The following is a 17,631-nucleotide window of genomic DNA, read 5'->3' as shown; positions in this document are numbered from 1 at the left end:
ATGAGAAAAGGTATGTAAATCCAAATGCGAGAAGGCAGCGGACACAAAAAGACAGTAAGAGGCCAGGGTATTTTATTGTGAGCTACAAGTTCATGACAGAATCCATTTCAAAAGAAAAAGAAGCTGGACACAAATAAGCAGCATCCCTTATCCTAAAATTGTAAGACTGGAATAGCTTAGTGAGACAAGGCACTGTGAAGGCTGTGTAGATGACGAGTTAAGGTCAAATTCTTTACTTACAAACTAGCAGGTTCTTACTCACATAACCTAATGGTGTCTGACCCATTCAGTAAAAAAGCTTTCTAATCAATCAATCAGGGAATTTGCAAAGCGTGCTCCTCACCCCATGAGAGTCTCAAGGAGCTCAGGGGGAGAGTTCTACTGCTCAAACAGTCAAGTCTTAAGGAGTCTCCTGAAAGTAAGGAGGTCCTTGGTCTGACGCAGGTGGGTGGGGAGAGTGTTCCACATCTTGGTGGCGAGTTGTGAAAATGATCTGCCACCGGAGGTTGTTCTGTGTATGCGTTGGACGGTGACAAGCGCAAGGTCGGTGAGGCGAAGCGAAGCTGTCGGGTCGGGTGTAGAAGGAAAGTAGGTATTCTGGTCCAATGTTCTGCAGTGCCTTGTGAGCATGGGTGAGGAGTTTGAGGGTGATTCTCTTGTTGACTTGGAGCCAATGCGGGTCTCTCAGGTGGGCTGTGATGTGGCAGTGGTGGGGAATGTCCATGACGAGGTATGTGGAGGTGTTCTGGATGTGTTGCAGTCTGTTCTGGAGTTTGGCCGTGGTTCCTGCGCAGAGGGCATTGCTATAGTCCAGTTTGCTGCTTACGAGGGCTTGGGTGACTGTTCTTCTGGTTTCAGTGGGGATCCATTTGTAGATCTTCGGAGGGTGTTGAAGCAGGAGGAGGAGATGGCGTTGACTTGCAAGGTCATAGATATTGAGGAATCTATGATGAATCCAAGGTTGCATGCGTGGTCGGTGGGTGTAGGTGCGGTTCCCAGTGTGGCAGGCCACCAGGAGTCGTCCCATGCCGAGGGGGTGGAGCCAAAGATGAGGACCTCAGTCTTGTCGGAATTAAGTTTAAGGCAGCTGTTCTTCATCCATTCGGCAATGGCCTTCATTCTTTCATGAAGGTTGGTCTTGGCGGTGTCCTTGGTGAGCGAGAAGATCAGCTGGGTGTCATCAGTGTATGAGATGATGTTGAGGTTGTGAGATCAGGAGATCTTAACGAGCAGAGCCATCTAGATGTTGAAGAGGGTCGGGTTGAGGGACAAACCCTTGGGTACGCCGCAGATGATTTTGGTGGCTTCAGAGCGGAATAGAGGGAGGAGGACTCTCTGAGTTCTGCCAGTGAGAAAGGAGGTGATCCAGTCCAGGGCTCTGTCGCAAAATCCTGCGTCACTGAGGCGTGTGCATAGGGTGTAATAGGAGACGGTGTTGAACATGGCTAAGAATTCCAGGAGGATGAGGGATACGGTTTCGCAGTATGGTTCTGATGTCGTGGGTGGCGGCGATGAGGGCAGTTTTGGTGCTGTGGTTGCTGCAGAATCTGGATTGGGATTGGTCCAGAGTGCTGTTCTCCTCGAGGAAATGGGTCAGCTGTTTGTTGACAATTTTATCTATGACTTTTGCCGGGAAAGGGAGATGGGCTGGAAGTGCTTGAGGTCCTTTGGGTCCGCCTTAGTGTCTGATCCTCTTGCTGGCATTGCCAGCATAGATACGAACACAGAATTAATATTTTGAGATATGAAACACAGAACACAAATTATGTGATAATTAAATTAGGATTGTTCCTGAGCCTCTTTGAATTTATATCGACATCAAAGGTTTACTGGTTGACAGACAGGTAAAGGAGGCCCCAAATCTTCACTGAAGGTACATTTGAGGTTTTTATTTTTAGGTCTTGAAGCTCTGTACACCATGAACTAACATAACAGTGAGGCCAGCAACACCATAATCTAAAGGTAGATTGTGAATTATCTTTAGTTGTTGTTGATTGATTATGTGGTGCTTGGTTGTACATCTTGAAATATTTATGTGGTAAGAATGCTCACAATATCTAAGGTCAATCTGATAAGAGAAAATCTTGAAGACATATGTAGAAAAATCCAGGAATTAAAATGGTTTGATCCAAGAGACCCAACTACAGTGAAAAGCATCTTGTTTATATCAAACACTGGTACTACAAAGAGCAGAAATATTCATATTCAAAGACAGTAATTGATCACAGAAAACACAGTTTACAACTGAGCAAGAAACACTGTTTTACACTGCTGCGTAAATAGAGATATATGGACTAATTTGAAAGGTGTGGCAATGGAGCTGCAGTTAAAAGTTGGTTGTTTTATGTCTCATTTAGACTAGAAGTTAGACAATGTTGTTTTTCACACTGCCATACCTCCCAACTGCACAATCATCAGTGTAAATTAGAACACCTCCTGTTTCGCAGAGGCTATTCAACACCATGGCTGCCTGCTTCCTCATGTTGTGCATCGGCAATGATCATGGTGGCCTCAGACACGCTCCCAGACACACATGCACTACTTGATACTAGGAGAAAACTCCTAACAGGAGAGACTTTTTAGGGTCGAGCGCAACGCGCTCCGTCCCTTGTCTAATCTCTCTGTGGGCTTTTAATCACGCTCATGTCAAACCCATCTGTTTGGTTGGTTCGTGGGCTTGCCTTCTAAAATTTGCTTGATTTCATTAGTGTAAGGCATGCTTCCGTCATACCTTTTCTGGTGTTTAGCCCGCCTCGAGCACATCGGTCAACTACTGAAAACATATGAGGCTCCATGTTTTTTGCATGGTTTCTGGACTACTTTTTCTCTTTATTTCGTAGGCAGCGAGATCTCGCTGGGCAGTAGTCAAGCGCTTTGCATGACATAGACCCTGTTACATGGATATTTGCACTTTTGCCAGCTACATGGATAATTGCACTTTTGCCAATACGTTTCACTGTGAGCGCACTTCTGTTTCCTTTTGTGTGTTTGCTTTGCGTTCATGGCGGGCGGGATTACCACTGCTGTGATTACTACCTCTGAGAATACCCCTGCAGGGATTACCACTGCTGAACTACAACTACTGTGATACTACCTCTAAAAGTACCACTGCAGGGATTACCATTTATTAGATTACCAGTATTGTGCTTACTAACTCTGAGATCACCACTGCTGATATTACCACTACTGTGATTACTACCTCTGAGATTACCCCTGCAGGGGTTACCACAGCTGAGGTTACCACTGCTGTGATTACCACTCCTGAGGTTACTGCTACTGTGATTACCATTTCAAAGATTACCTCTGCTGAGATTACCACCTTTGAAATTACCACTGCAGCGATTACCACTACTGTGATTACTATCTCTGAGATTACCACTGCAGGGATTACCACTGCTGAATTGCCACTATTGTGATTACTACCTCAGAGAGTACCACTGCTGGGATTGCCACTGCTGAATTACCACTATTGTGATTACTACCTCTAAGTACCACTGCAGGGATTACCCCCGCTGAGATTACTACCTCTGAGATTACCCCTGCATGGATTATCACTGCTGAGATTACCTCTACTGTGATTACTACCTTTGAGATTACCACTACAGGGATTACCACTGTGGGATTACCCCTGCTGTGATTACTACCTCTGAGAGTACCACTGCAGGGACTAGCCCTGCTGAGATTACCACTACTGAGATTACTAACTCCGAGATTACCACTTCTGACATTACCACTTCTGACATTACCACTACTGTGATTACTACCTTTGAGATTACCTCTGCAGGGGTTACCACTGCTGCGATTAGTGCCTCAACGATTTCCAGTGCAGGGATTACCTCTGATGAGATTACCACTGTTGAGATTACCACTACTGGGGTTACTACTTCAGATTACCACTGCTGAGATTACCACTGCTGAGATTACCACTGCTGAGATTACCACCTCCAAGATTACCACCTCCAAGATTACCACCTCCAAGATTACCACCTCCAAGATTACCACCTCCAAGATTACCACCTCCAAGATTGCCCCTGCAAGGGTTACCACTGCTAAGGTTACCTGTACTGTCCTCAGAGGGATTACTTCTGCTGAGGTTACCACTGTTGAAATTATCACTGCAGGGATTACTACTTCTGAGATTACCACTGCAGGGATTATCACTGCTGAGATTACTACCACTGAGATTACCACTACTGATATTTCCACTACTGTGATTACTACCTCTGAGATTACCACTGCAGGGTTACCACCGCTGAGATTACCACTGCTGAAATGACTACCGCTGAGATTACTACCACTGAGATTACCACTACTGTGAGAACTACCTTTGAGATTATCACTACTGTGATTACTACTGCTGAGTTTACCACTGAAGGATTACCACTGTTGAGATTACCACTGTTGAGATTACCACTACATTGAGTAAAATAGATTCAAGAGTAAGTGTACTGACCCAATGCTAACCTAAACCTTAAAATGAAACCTTACTTTATCACTACCCACCATGCTATCTTTATGGCCATACAGTACCTTCTCCTTAACCCAGTGGTTACATTGTGCCCGGGGTGCCAGTGGGCCCACCAGTACATATTTTGTAGGACCAGGACTCTTCCACTCTGTCCCATGGTGGTCCTATTGATCTTTACAATGCATGGGCCTGCCCTGTCCATTAGACCTACCCAGGCCTAGGCATAGACATGACTTTAGCATTCTCAAGTGGCAGGGGCACCAAGCGCTTCAATTTCCTGCATCCATTCTTATGTTAATCCATTCTGTGCCCAGGCAAAGATGCACTTTCATTTTCTTAAAATAATATTTTATACCCTGTAACAAGTCCAGCATTTCAGGATTTTTATTGAGTATTTCCCTGTCCTCTGTCCATATACACAGGCATGCTATCAGTTTTATGTGGATCAGCCCCTTTGATATTTTTGTAGATGCTGCTTTGTTTCACTCTTTGCCTTTTTTCTTGGTAGAATACTAAAAATGTGTCCTGCATGTTCTAGACCTGCTTCTGCTTCATGAAGGGTGTTTGGGTAAAGGCAGCTTTGTTTACTTCTTCACTTCCTGTCTCTCGGCAGTTCTAAATTGGCGTGTACCTCCCTCACTCACTCTAACTCATATTCTCTCACTTACTCATCCTCACTCCCACTCAGGGGCATTGCTTGAGGAGGGTATTAGGATGTTACCCCCCAACTAATAAATGTATATTCTGATGAATTGTTGGATGCAGGTGCTTTCAGTTGGGTAAGGCGAGTTGTCTGTCAGGTTTTACCTTGGATTTATACACGCACACACTGACAAAGCACACACACTCTCTCTCATCTGTGTTTTGAAACCTAATTTTGTTTAATTATTTTACCAAATATTATGTTCCTCCTAACTTATTAATCATACCAATCTGCACCGCTCTCTCTTTCCACTGCCGCTCTCATGCGATCTGTTTGTCATATTATGTATTTTAACAATATATGCCAGCCAAGAAGAGGCTCCTGTAGGGTCAAAGCTGTGGGGCGGCGACATAACAACACAAAGGAATTTAGAAAAAAAGAAACTCTACTCCGCCACTGTCTTGCCGCTCTTCTGGCTCCCAGTCCACTTGCTGAAGGCACAGGCTCCCAGCCTGCCCAGCGACCAATCCTGATGCTACTGTCGCATGAGAGCAGCGTTAGGATTGGGCAGAGAGCCCTGGCTTAGCGCTGTGAGGCAGAGTGGGAGCCTCTGCCTACTCTCTGCAACCAGCAACACATTGAACAGAGCCGAGTTTGCATGTGTGTTTGGCCAGCCCGAGACGGCCTGACAAACATACATGCGCACTGAGCGGAGTGCTGTGCACTCCCCTTCCGTCCCTGTCATCGGCCATCACCCCGCCCCCTGAGAAATAAAAACGATAATAAACACTGTTTATTATAATTTAAAATTTTCATTTTGCAGCTCCTGCTGCTGGCAGGGGTTGGGGGGGGGGTTAAGTGGGAGGGCGGCGATGCTCTTCCGCTATAAGGGAGGAGCCGCGCCTGATGCCAACGTGATTTTTTGAAAATCTGAAGCTCACCTTCCCAGTTTTACAGACCAAGCTACGCCCATGCTCCCACTCACTATTGATCACAAATAAACATACTCATACTCACTGGTTCTCATTCTCACTTACATGCAATCTTACACACACTCAACCTTCCACAGTCAGTGACCCTGGGCCCTGGTGCATCTGCTTCTACTGCACCGTTGCTAAATACACCCTCCGACTCACTTCCACTCCCTCTCACAATCCTAATCACTCACTTTCACTTATTCATACACTCAAACTCAGATTCTCACTCACTTTCACTCTTATTGACACTCACAAACACACATTTTCACTCAATCGCATTTACTTTCAATCACTCACAAGCACAATCGAAAACACATACATACATGAACATACTAACATTTTTATTACCTACCTTTCTTCTTTTGAATCAGAGCAGGAATCTGATGCTGGATATTGGAACCAGCAAGCCATAATTTCCAACAAGGAGTCAACCAAGGCAGCAAGGGCAGGTTTGAAAAGAAGAAAACCCACCTCAATCACCCTCCCACCTTCTTGATAGGTCTGGAAGCACAGCTCTATAGGAAGCCCCCTCCTCCTCCTCTTGCTGTCACTGGGGGACTGGTACACTGGCAGTGTTCTCTGAAAACACAAAAGTCATGTTTTCATGAATGCTGCTAAATTAACCAATGCACAGTGTCTGGACTCAGAGGCAAGGTGCAGAATGTAGGGCTAAAAAAAAGACAAGAGAGGTGCGCCCTGGAGCTACTGGCAAGAACATGCGACTGAGACCCATATTTACACTTTTTAGTGCCACATCTGTGTCATTTCCTGATGCAAAAGTGGCGCAAACTTACCAAATACAATTATATTTTATACGTTTGTGATTCTTTTGTGTCAAAAAATGATGCAAATGCGGCGCAAAAAAAGTATAAATATGGGCCTGAGTCTTTCTGAAATCTGTTATTGCACTTTTGCCGATACGTTTCACTGCGAGCAAACTTCTGTTTCCTTCTACGTGTTTGCTTTGTGCTCATGGCAGCCATTGGCTCGCTTATGTGAAACTGTTTTCTTGCTGCATAAACTGAAAAGTAAAAGTCCAGTTTGGAGTTTACAACGCTGATAGCTTTAACTCGAGTAAACGTGAGACCCATTGTATTGCAAATACTTGTTTATTTTGTGAAGGCAATGGCCCATTTAGGAGTTTGTTTTTGGAAAATTGGGAAATAAATGGCAACTATCACCATGACATTGTTGAACTGCCCTCAATGTATTTTTTTCACCAATAATTTCTGCATGGAGCCATTTTTGCAACAAAAAAAACACACATGCAGCTAATGGTAGATTTATCTAGCTGGTTACGGCTGGGCCAGCAGCTAAATGAAGGCCTTAGTCCATTCCCCTTTCCAAGGGCTCTGGGCAGAATTATCTAAAGTCTTAAGTGTGCCTTGCACACTCATTTAGCACTCTCCGAAGATTCCTACTCTTCAACGAATTTAATATTTTTTCATTTCATATTGGAATGTTGTACGACCTTCAACATCTGCAACAGGTAAAATTGCATCTTGTCCTCCATGCACAAGGCCATGCTGCAAAGGAGACACATACTGCACCGAGCCATGTCATTCCATAATCATATGTTATACATTCTAGAATCACTGAACAATTTAACAACTGCAAAGGCAATTGTCTTATGAATAGGAACTTTCATCCGGTGAAACACAGCCACTATCCAGCAGCTGTTCGTATGCCCTAAGTCAGATGGGTTGCTTGATTATATCATAAATATAAGCGTTGCTCAGCTTAAGTTTTCCTTACATGTCCATAAGTCTATACCTCACTGATAAGGCCCAAAATAGCCTTAACATTTCTGGGATTGCTAGAATTCCTATTCAGAGGCACACAGCCTAGACATTTAGACTGGACTATCCCTCAAGGGCCGATAATGCAAAAGATTTACGAATGGTTGGTTCCTGTTTCTAAAGGCACAACTAGCTAAAACATAATGCGACTGGTAGAACCCACAGTTATAGTTATTAAGTGGTTTTGATGAATTGAATGCCGTAAGATCCATCACTTTCATTTTGGCTATCCTTCCAGCATCATGTTTTCACTATATGGGGAGCAGTCCTCACAGAGGATTCACAGGGTAGGATATCCTGAATCTGCTGCTGTTTGCTCCTCAACGTATCTTCTACAGAAATCTACTTTTGGACTTGCTAACTTTTTAAACAGAACATTCCTCAATTAAGCAGACCTCAGACATTTCATCAGTTCCTAACCAATCTCACTCACATTTCACATAGATTGACAGCTAGGTTATTCCAGGCAGTCATACATGTTGATGCGAGGATTCAGCTTGTTATCCCACATTCTCTTAGGCATACCACTGCACTTTCATCAATGGGACCAACATTATTCTTTTCATGGCTGACAGATACACATATTGGACCTAACTGGGCGCCTGAAGCTGCTCCTCTAGACCTTGGACACATTGTAATCCATGTGCCTGAAACAGGTACGAATATGTATTTATAGCTGTACATACACAGAGGGATTTAGTTCACCATAAAATGCCCATCCTCCAATGGTGTTCATTTGACTCTCTCCTGGACTATGGGAGTGAAAAATTCATGTAATTTGGTTTCATGTAATTATGCTACATTTTGGGGAAAATTACGTGAAGTTACGAGTGCGAAATGCAGACTGGCCCTTTAACACTATATTTTAGCGCAAAATGCATCCTCGCATTTGGTGAGAAAAAAAGAAGGTGAACACAATTATGTGAACAACAGCTGCGCACTTTCTTGTTGTTCATATTGTTCCCACGCTTCCATGCTATACCTTTACCACAAAGGGTGAGGCAATTACTCAACTGGCATAATGGCATTATTTTGGCAATTTCCACTAACAAGCATAATACAGAATTATATGAATTATGCCATCAAGATTACAATTTCACTCAGATCTAGCCTGGAACCAGCGTGCCCCAAATAATTGAATCCTGTGAAAGATTCACTTGTCAACAAATGAGAAATAGAGCCCTTAGATATGGCTCACTTTGCATCTGATCCATCTTTCAGTTAATGTATTCCTACTAGGATACAGAGCGATGGAGCCTTGGTGGGGAGCATCCATCCTCCTTCCACTTGAAGTGTTTTTTCTCACTGCACTAGCAGAATGTGTTGCAAAAAGGGCTCATCTTTCAAGCATGTTCCTAAAGGTTGATTGCAAAGTCAGGGTCCTGTGCTACTAAAAGCAACACTTTGAAATATGCTCAACTTTGTTCCATTTCAAATTTCTCAGTATGCAGGAGTATATTAAATGAAAGGAGTTTTATCCTAGATTTTAGCTAATGCAAGGAAGGGATGCTATTCCTATAAAAAATGAGAAGTTGACCATTAGACACCAAGGGTGGGGGGCTAAACCACTGGATGAAGGATCTGAGTGATCAGAAGATACAGCCCTCACACACCCAAATGGGTATTCATCATTTGGCTATACTTCCTTGGGCTGGAACTGCAATGCCCGAGGGCCCTGCAGGGGACTCTTTGTCAGAGGTCGTCTGATTTTGTTGCAATGATAAGTTTAGTTGAGTGTATAGTGAGTATAGGTTCGTGTGCTAGGGGAGTGCTAGGTGAATTTAAACTGTCTAAAGGGAACAAAGTCAATTTTAATGAGGTGGTCTCCTTGACAGAGGTAAAAGCAAAGAGAAGAATGCTGTCATCTTGTGTAATTGACCTTGACAGCTTTAAAGTGGGTTATGTAGGCTCAACATGTTTCATGCCTTGTGCTCCGACTAGACCTATGACATTTCTTCAGGACCAAGAGGTTGATCCCCACCCTATACCTAATTGCGATTTGTAAAATGGGAAATGGGTGTTCCCAATCTATTTATGTCTGCTAATTCTATTGTGGTACAGGACAAAAGGGGTTTCAACCCTGTTGGAACATTCAGTATTGTGGTGGTCATTACAACCTCAGCGGTCTTTTTACAAGACCGTCGAGGGACCGCCGTGCGGAAGACCGCCAGTGGTGGCGGTTTGCCGCTCTGCCTATTATGACCGTTGGCAGCTCTCCGTCCTTTTACTGACGGAGAGCCGCCAACAGCCATACTGGCGGGAGGCGGGGAAGTGGAGGTTGCTCCACCTCCACCGCCACGCCAACAGAACACCGCCCAGCGAATCACGTCCTGTGATTCGCCGTGGCGGTGTTCTGTTGGCTGTGTGGTGTCGGCGGAGCTGCCCCCATGGCTCCCGTCCCCTCCCGGAGGATCGACGGACAAGGTAAGTCGATCTTCCGTTAGGGGAGGGGGGTGGAGGGGTGTTGTGTGAGTGCATGGGGGTGTGCGTCTGTGTATGTAGAGGGGGTGTGTGAGTGCGTGTATGCTTGCGGGGGTGTTGCGTGTTTTGGGAATGAGTGCGTGTATGTCTGTGGGTATGTCTATATGGATGTGTGCGTGTATGTTTGTATGTGGGTGTGCGTGTCTGACTGTGTGTGTGGATGCAGGCATGTATGTCGGTGTGTGTGCGTGAGTGTGTTGGTGGTGCCTGCGTGCGTGTCGTGTGTGTGAGTTTCTGTGATGTTGGGGGTCGGGTGGGGAGGGGGGCCCTGCCACCTTTGGGGGGTGGCAGGGGTGGTGGGGGGTGTAGGGGAGGGAGTCGGGGTGGGGGAGACCCCTATCATTGCCAGGGAAGGAATTCCTTGGCACTGATAGTGCTTACCGCCATGGATTCCATGGCGGTTCCAACCGCAGGAAATCCACGGCGGTGAGCCGGGTCAAAATACCGCCTGCGGTATAGTGACGGCCGCTGGGCTGGAGACCCAGGTCTCCAGCCCGGCAGGCGGAACGGAGAACCGGCGGATGACCATGGCGGTAACCGCCATGGTCATAATACAAAAAAAAAAGACCGCCAGCCTGTTGGCGGTCTTACCGCCGCTTCTCCGCCTTCCGTCAGGGTCATAATGACCCCCTGTGTCTTCGGTCTAGGCAGAGTACCGCACTCTACTGTGGGTAGAAGTGGTCCCGTGCAGTGTCTAATCTGCAACCTACCCCTCTCTTATGACCCGGCGGTGTCCTGTGTTACTGAAAGCAACACTTCTGAAATATGCTCAACTTTGTTCCATTTCAATTTCTATGTATGCAGGAGTATATTCAATAAAAGGGGTTTCATCCTAGAGTTAACACAGCATTGGTGCATGGTGTGCTCTTATTGCTTTAACACACTGCGATGCACTCCAACACACAAAATTAAGTTCACAGAAACAAGAGTACTGATTGTGAATTATTTTTAGCTGCTGTTGATTGATGGTGTGGTGCTTAGCTGTAAATCTTGAAATATTTGTTTGGGTAAGAATGCTCTCAATATCTAAGGGCAGTGTGATAAGAGAAAACCTTGAAGACATAAGTAGAAAAATCCAAGAATTAAAATATTTTGATCCAAGAAACTCAACCATGGTGAAAACCATTTTGTCTATAAAAAATGGTACAACAAAGAGCGGAACTCGTCATATTCAAAGACAGTAAATGATTACAGAAAACAAAGTTAACAATTTTTTAAATAACTTGATCATTTACTATGGATTTGTGGTACACGATCCAGCCATGCTCAATATGATGATACCAACATTTGCTTTTTTTATTGACCCTATCACGGTAGGTGGACGTTAATGCACAAGAGACCAATTATGATGAACCACGAGAAGTAGAACAAAAATATTACAGAACTTTCCGATATGCTGCTCCATTACTTAAAGCTCTGGGGTGTATGCTTGGGAAAGCCTCACCTGGGTACTATACTTTTCTTTAACATGCTAACAAAATTTGAAAGTAGGTTAAGTAAATCCTTGTTGCAAATTTGGAGACAGAAATATGTAATACCATGGTACGAATGTTTTACGTTACCTTTAACATGTACAAATATGCATGGAAAATGCTTTTCCTTTAGGCTCTGTGTTGTAGGTTCCTCTATAGAACCTGTGTTAGTACAAGGTTCTTGGAAAGTTGGGATGTGGAGAGCAGTTGGACAGTTGCCTGCGAGCATCCAGGGGTGACTAATGACATTGGCTCTTCAAAAAATGAACTCCTACATTTTATGATTCAACTATGGTGTATTTTACTTACCATATGTGGCGATGAGCGGTTGGTCAACCCAGACACAGTGACCCATGAGTGCAGGAGATGAGGAACACTCAAGGATTGGAGTGAGAAGTTTGAAAGGCGGAGCAAACATTGCATGCATTAAGGGAAGCGTTAACCAGGTGAAAACACTGTTCCGATATGACATCACTGGTGAGGTGTTTAAAAATTGATTCAGAGCAGAATTGGACTCGGGAGCCGTGGTATACATCTGCATTTTAGTGTGTACGTTGGGAGTCAGTGAACCCAATGGCCTGTAGAAAGAGGTGGGGGTTAGAAAACAAGCCCCAACTCTTTTAGTAAAATAGCCTTAGTGCTTAAGTGATGACACTTGGCTGCCATGTTGACAAAATGAAGGAACATGCTCTAGTTCCTCAGAAGCAAGCCTGATGGTGTGTGCCGATGCATAACGGCCATTTTAAGTGTAAAAAAAATAAGTTGAATTCAGTGGCCATCTTAAATCTTTGGGCACATTTGTTTTCTCCAAAACTTGACTTGGTGTCAGCATTTCACCAGGTGGAACTGGAACCAGAATCCTGTCACCTTATTGCATTTGTATCTCCATGGGGAACTTATCAGAAATGCCAAATGCCATTTGGCCTTATGTCTGCAGCTTCGATGTTTCAGAGGGTGGTGACTATGATGCTTTAAGGGAATTCTAATGTATTTATTTTTCAAGATGATGTCATGATAAATGCTAAGGAACATAAGGAGCATGATGCCATATTACGTAAAGTACTTTCTGTCTTTGATAATGCTGCTGCTGTCCTGAAAAAGGAGAAGTGCGCATTTCTGAAGAAGTTGGTGGATCATGTGGGACATGTAATTGCTTTTGATGGACTTTGTCTATAACCAGGTTTGATCGATGCTGTTGCAAAAGCACCACCTCCTACAGACAAGTCTAGTGTCAAATCATTTTTGGTGCTTTGTGAATTCTTTTCACGATTCATTCTTGACTTTGCATCCAGAGTTAGTCCCATTTCTATGTTGCTGAAATACTGTGTGGATTTCAGGTGGGATTCAAATTCTACTAATGCATTTAGTGACATCAAACAGCAGGTGACGTCAGTAGAGGTACTTAAGTCATATGATACCAATGTTATATGCATTGTTACAGTCAATGAGAGTAATGTAGGTTTGAGAGCTATACTTTCACAAAAAGTTGGTGATCCAAAATGTACTGTTGGTTTTGCATCAAGGGTTTTCAGAGAACGAGAAATTGATTATTCTGTCATAGAAAAAGAACGTATTGTGTGTTGGTGGGCCTTAGAAAAGTTCAAGAGTTATCTTTGGGGAGGCATTTCATACTTCAGATTTATCACAAGCGACTTGTCTCCATTCTCATAGCCAAAACTAGTACTCCCAGGATAACTAGGTTTGCAGCAAGATTACTTCAATTCCGTTTTGATTTGTTCCACATATTTGGTGGGAAAACCTGGAGGAAACTATTTGTCAAGGAATAAATTACAGAGAATGAAAACAATGATGATCAGGCATGTTTAATTGTGGCTATTGCGGTAAAAAATGTCACCTCATTCTTGGAAAGGATGTGGATAGAGGCCACAGACAATGATTTGATACTGAAAACAGTGGCCAAATATATAGTTGAAAGTTGGCATATGGAAAAACAGTGAGTTTTACGATTTAACCATTTTGTAAAATTGCTGCTAAATTGACCATTGAAGATGGTCTTCTCATGAGGTTGAACAAATCGGATTTAATAAAAAGCTCATGAAGGACATTTAGAGGCTACACGTACCACATGCAAAGTATGCACCTCTTATTGGTGGCCACAAATGGATAGTGACATTGATTACCTGGTGAGAAAATGGTGTGTTTTGTGCTACATGTGAAACTCTAAAAACAGCTACTCCAACTTTGAAGTCTATAGAATGTCCTTCGGGTCCCTGGAAAAAAACTGGATATAGATTTGGTGCGTCCTTTCAACTCTCTTCTGTACCATTCAAGAAACACATATGTACTAATGGATTATTACTGTAAGCGGTGACATTTCAAATTTGTAAGTGATCCTCATTCTAAGCCTGTCATTACATTTTTTTATAGATGTATTATTGTGTGAGGGCATTCCAGAAGACTTGATATCTGATAATGTGGTGCAGTTTGTTTCGACTGAGGTGTAAGATATTTTAACAATGAGTTCCTTTAACTATTAAAAAAGCTTGCTGTATCATTCACAAACCAATGGCCTCATTGAGCTATTCAACAGAGTTCTAGGGGAGTGTGTGAGATGGGCTTAACTTAACAAGTGTGTTATTACGACAGCGGCCCAAACTATGTTGTGTTTCTACAGAACTATACCCCATTTATCCACAGCAGCATCCAGTGCAGTTTAGACCTGCTTAGATGTCTAAGTTGTTAAAAGACCAACATTCTCCAAAGGATTTCAATTTCATGGTAAATTCCAATATAGCTATGGCTCAAAACAAACAAAATATGTCATATGATAGAAGGAACAGTGTGCTCGAAAAACCCATTGGGATTGGGGGCCCGATTTGTATAAAAAAAAACTGAGTTTGTTAAAAAAAATGTGATCAAAAATTCTATAAGCCTATTGTAGTGAAAAAAAAATGTGGTTCTGCTGTATGGGTTTTGGGTCACCATTGGTGGAATAAAGCAAGAGTAACCAAGGTCACAAACAGCGGAAAAAATAGAAGTCATAATATTGATTCTAATGACAGGTATTCGAAACCAAAGCAGTCCTGTGCCCATGTGCAAGAGTGCAAGGTGTCATTGGGGACCTATGAGGTACATATAATTTCTTTATCAAGATCTTTTCGTTTTCCTGATATCTTGTTCCAAAATATATTGTTATTAATGTTGACTGGTATTGTTTAGCTGACGTTATTTTTCATTGCAGACTATTGTTTTCCTCTGTGGAAAGAAAGAAAACTCATGTAATATCGTACTACATAGTACACATGTTTTACCTTCATTTTAACATCTAAGTTTATGTCTGGAAACGGTTATCCTTTAGGCTCTATGTTGTAGGTTCTTTTATGTAATCCATGATAGTACAAGGTTTTACAATGTTAGAATGTTGGGATGTGGAGGGCAGTTGGACAGTTGTCTGTGAGCAGTCAGGGATGACTAATGACTGTCTCTTTTAAGAAATAATCTTCTACATTTTACGATTCAACTACGGTGTACTTTACTCACCATAATATAGTATGGAGATAAACAGAATTGTAATTAGATTTGAAAGCATGAATGATGCCTGCATTTTTCATGGCATTCTGTACTTAATTTACAGAAAGGGGCCGTTGTTCAGTCCCACTTAGCCATCGACTCTTTTGGTTGAATATGGCACTTTCTATACATGCTACCGTAATTACATCAGCATTTCAGTTTTCGCACACTTGGTATTTAAATTACATTTCCATGATGCTATGTTATACTTTCACTTTTTTACTTACTGTCCATCAACACCACAGGGATACATTTATGCTACGATGGCATCAAGTTTAAGATGTTCGAACATATTTAAAGATGGCTGTCCTTGTTGAGATGTAAACTGTACCCTGTGCAGCCCATGTATATGTTGCTTAAACTATGTCACCTTTTCTTTTTGGTATGTTCACTAACTGCATGCAAACCTTGATCAAGGAGATTAGACTGCAATGTGACAGGTTTGGCCGATGCCTCACTTATAGATTTAACATAATTATCTATATTTTGCACCACTACCCAGGATTGTGCACTCATTGCGCACTGTTGCCAGCAGGGTGAGTGGGTGTGTGAGAACTGTTGTGGTGGTATGATTTTGGCAGCCCCCAGAACCTGCTCCCTTTGTGATAGATTTTTATAATGAAAAAGTGAAGAATCCTGCAACATATCTGGATGATGTGAGGAGTCCAGTGCTTAATTTGTGCTTGTTGTTTCCGGTGCGGAGCACTGGCACTTATTTCTGAGGACTGGTACTTAGTTTTCTGTCTCAAGCATTTACTGCAAGCAAAAGACACGTGGGAAAGAAAGAGGAAGAGAAAAACGAAAAAGCATCAGAAAGGGGAAAAGCAGAAAGCGGCAAGAGGGAGCTGAAGGCACAGGGAGTGGCTGTAAACGGATTGAAGAGACCCGAGGTGGCTTCAGGATTACGCTGCCTCAGTATTATGTGCTCTCACTTTTAATTGCAGCAGCTGCATGTTTAAGAGGAGAGCTTTGAGCACCAGCACCTTTTTATTTACAAATTAAGCACTGGAGGAGTCATTAGCCTAGTCGAAGAACTCAGAGGATTGTACCCGCACAAAGGGTGCAGGCACATTCCTGTTGTACATTAACAGTACATGGAAGCAGACACCATCACTTAAATAACTCACATGTGTTGCAAACTGGATAGAGTGATCCCAGCAATCTGAAGGTAGTGTGTACTCATAACACATGTAATTAGCATTATATGCTCAAATGGCATTAGAAAGGAATCCAAAGTGAAATCAGGTGGCAGTTGCACTTTTTCAGAGACTGAGTGCAACCACTAGCATAGGTAGAGACTTTTCTTATTAAACAGGACTACAACGGACTGAAGAAATTATCTAAGCAAGAAGCAACAAATCGGTGGTAAGTAAAATCACTACAGAAATACACAGATTGTGGCCTGATACCAAGATGAGACGGTCCTCGCATACAAAATCCTGAATCTCCAACTGTTTAAATAACGGGGCCAGTAACTGTGAAAAATAAGGATGAATATTCTCATTAAGTATGCTTGGAAAGACAGTGAAAATATCCTAATCGAAATAGAGTCTCTGACAAAATAGCCTAGAGAGGTGGAAAATAAAGAGGGTTGACACTTTTCTTGTGGGAGAGAATATAGGACTTAACTAAATCAAATTAAGGGAGAAAATAACATTTGTAAAAGAAGATCAGAAGGAACTCCAAGCAGGACGGATCTTAATTCTTCACTAAAAAGTATGAGATAAAAAACTGATACAAAGTGAGGTTGCCCAGATGAGAAGTATATTCATAATTGAATCAGATTCTAATAGAGAGCACTTGGAGAGTGCTCTATAACCAAAGTACAATTAGGAGAACTCATTTTTTAGGTGAGTTTCAGCTAATCAATCAAGAAAAGAATTAACAAAACCGATGTAACAAGGACTGGGGAAGAGGGAGAGGAGGAAAAGGAAGAGGCAGTGGATGACAAGGAGAGGAAAAACAAAATACATTACCCCTGTGTGAATGATAACTAGGACAGAAACTGGGCCATTGATGAATAGGGCAGAAAATGTGGTAAATTCATCACACAGACATTTAGGTGAGATTGAACAAGATTCCCTAAAATGTGGTTTATATTTCTGTCCTGATGCCACATTATGCTCAATGTTGCACAAATCATTTTAGTTTCACAAGGAAACAAAATTTTGTAAAATGGCATGAAATGAAAGGTTTGAGAACATTTGAGAGCTGGATGGTATGTCACAAATCTCTTGCCCTAAACTAACTTGCACCATGC

The sequence above is a fragment of the Pleurodeles waltl genome, chromosome 2_1 (genome assembly GCF_031143425.1).
Source record: "Pleurodeles waltl isolate 20211129_DDA chromosome 2_1, aPleWal1.hap1.20221129, whole genome shotgun sequence".
Lineage (NCBI taxonomy): Eukaryota > Metazoa > Chordata > Amphibia > Caudata > Salamandridae > Pleurodeles > Pleurodeles waltl.
The sequence above is the reverse complement of the archived record's forward strand: the minus strand, read 5'-3'. Positions refer to the sequence as shown.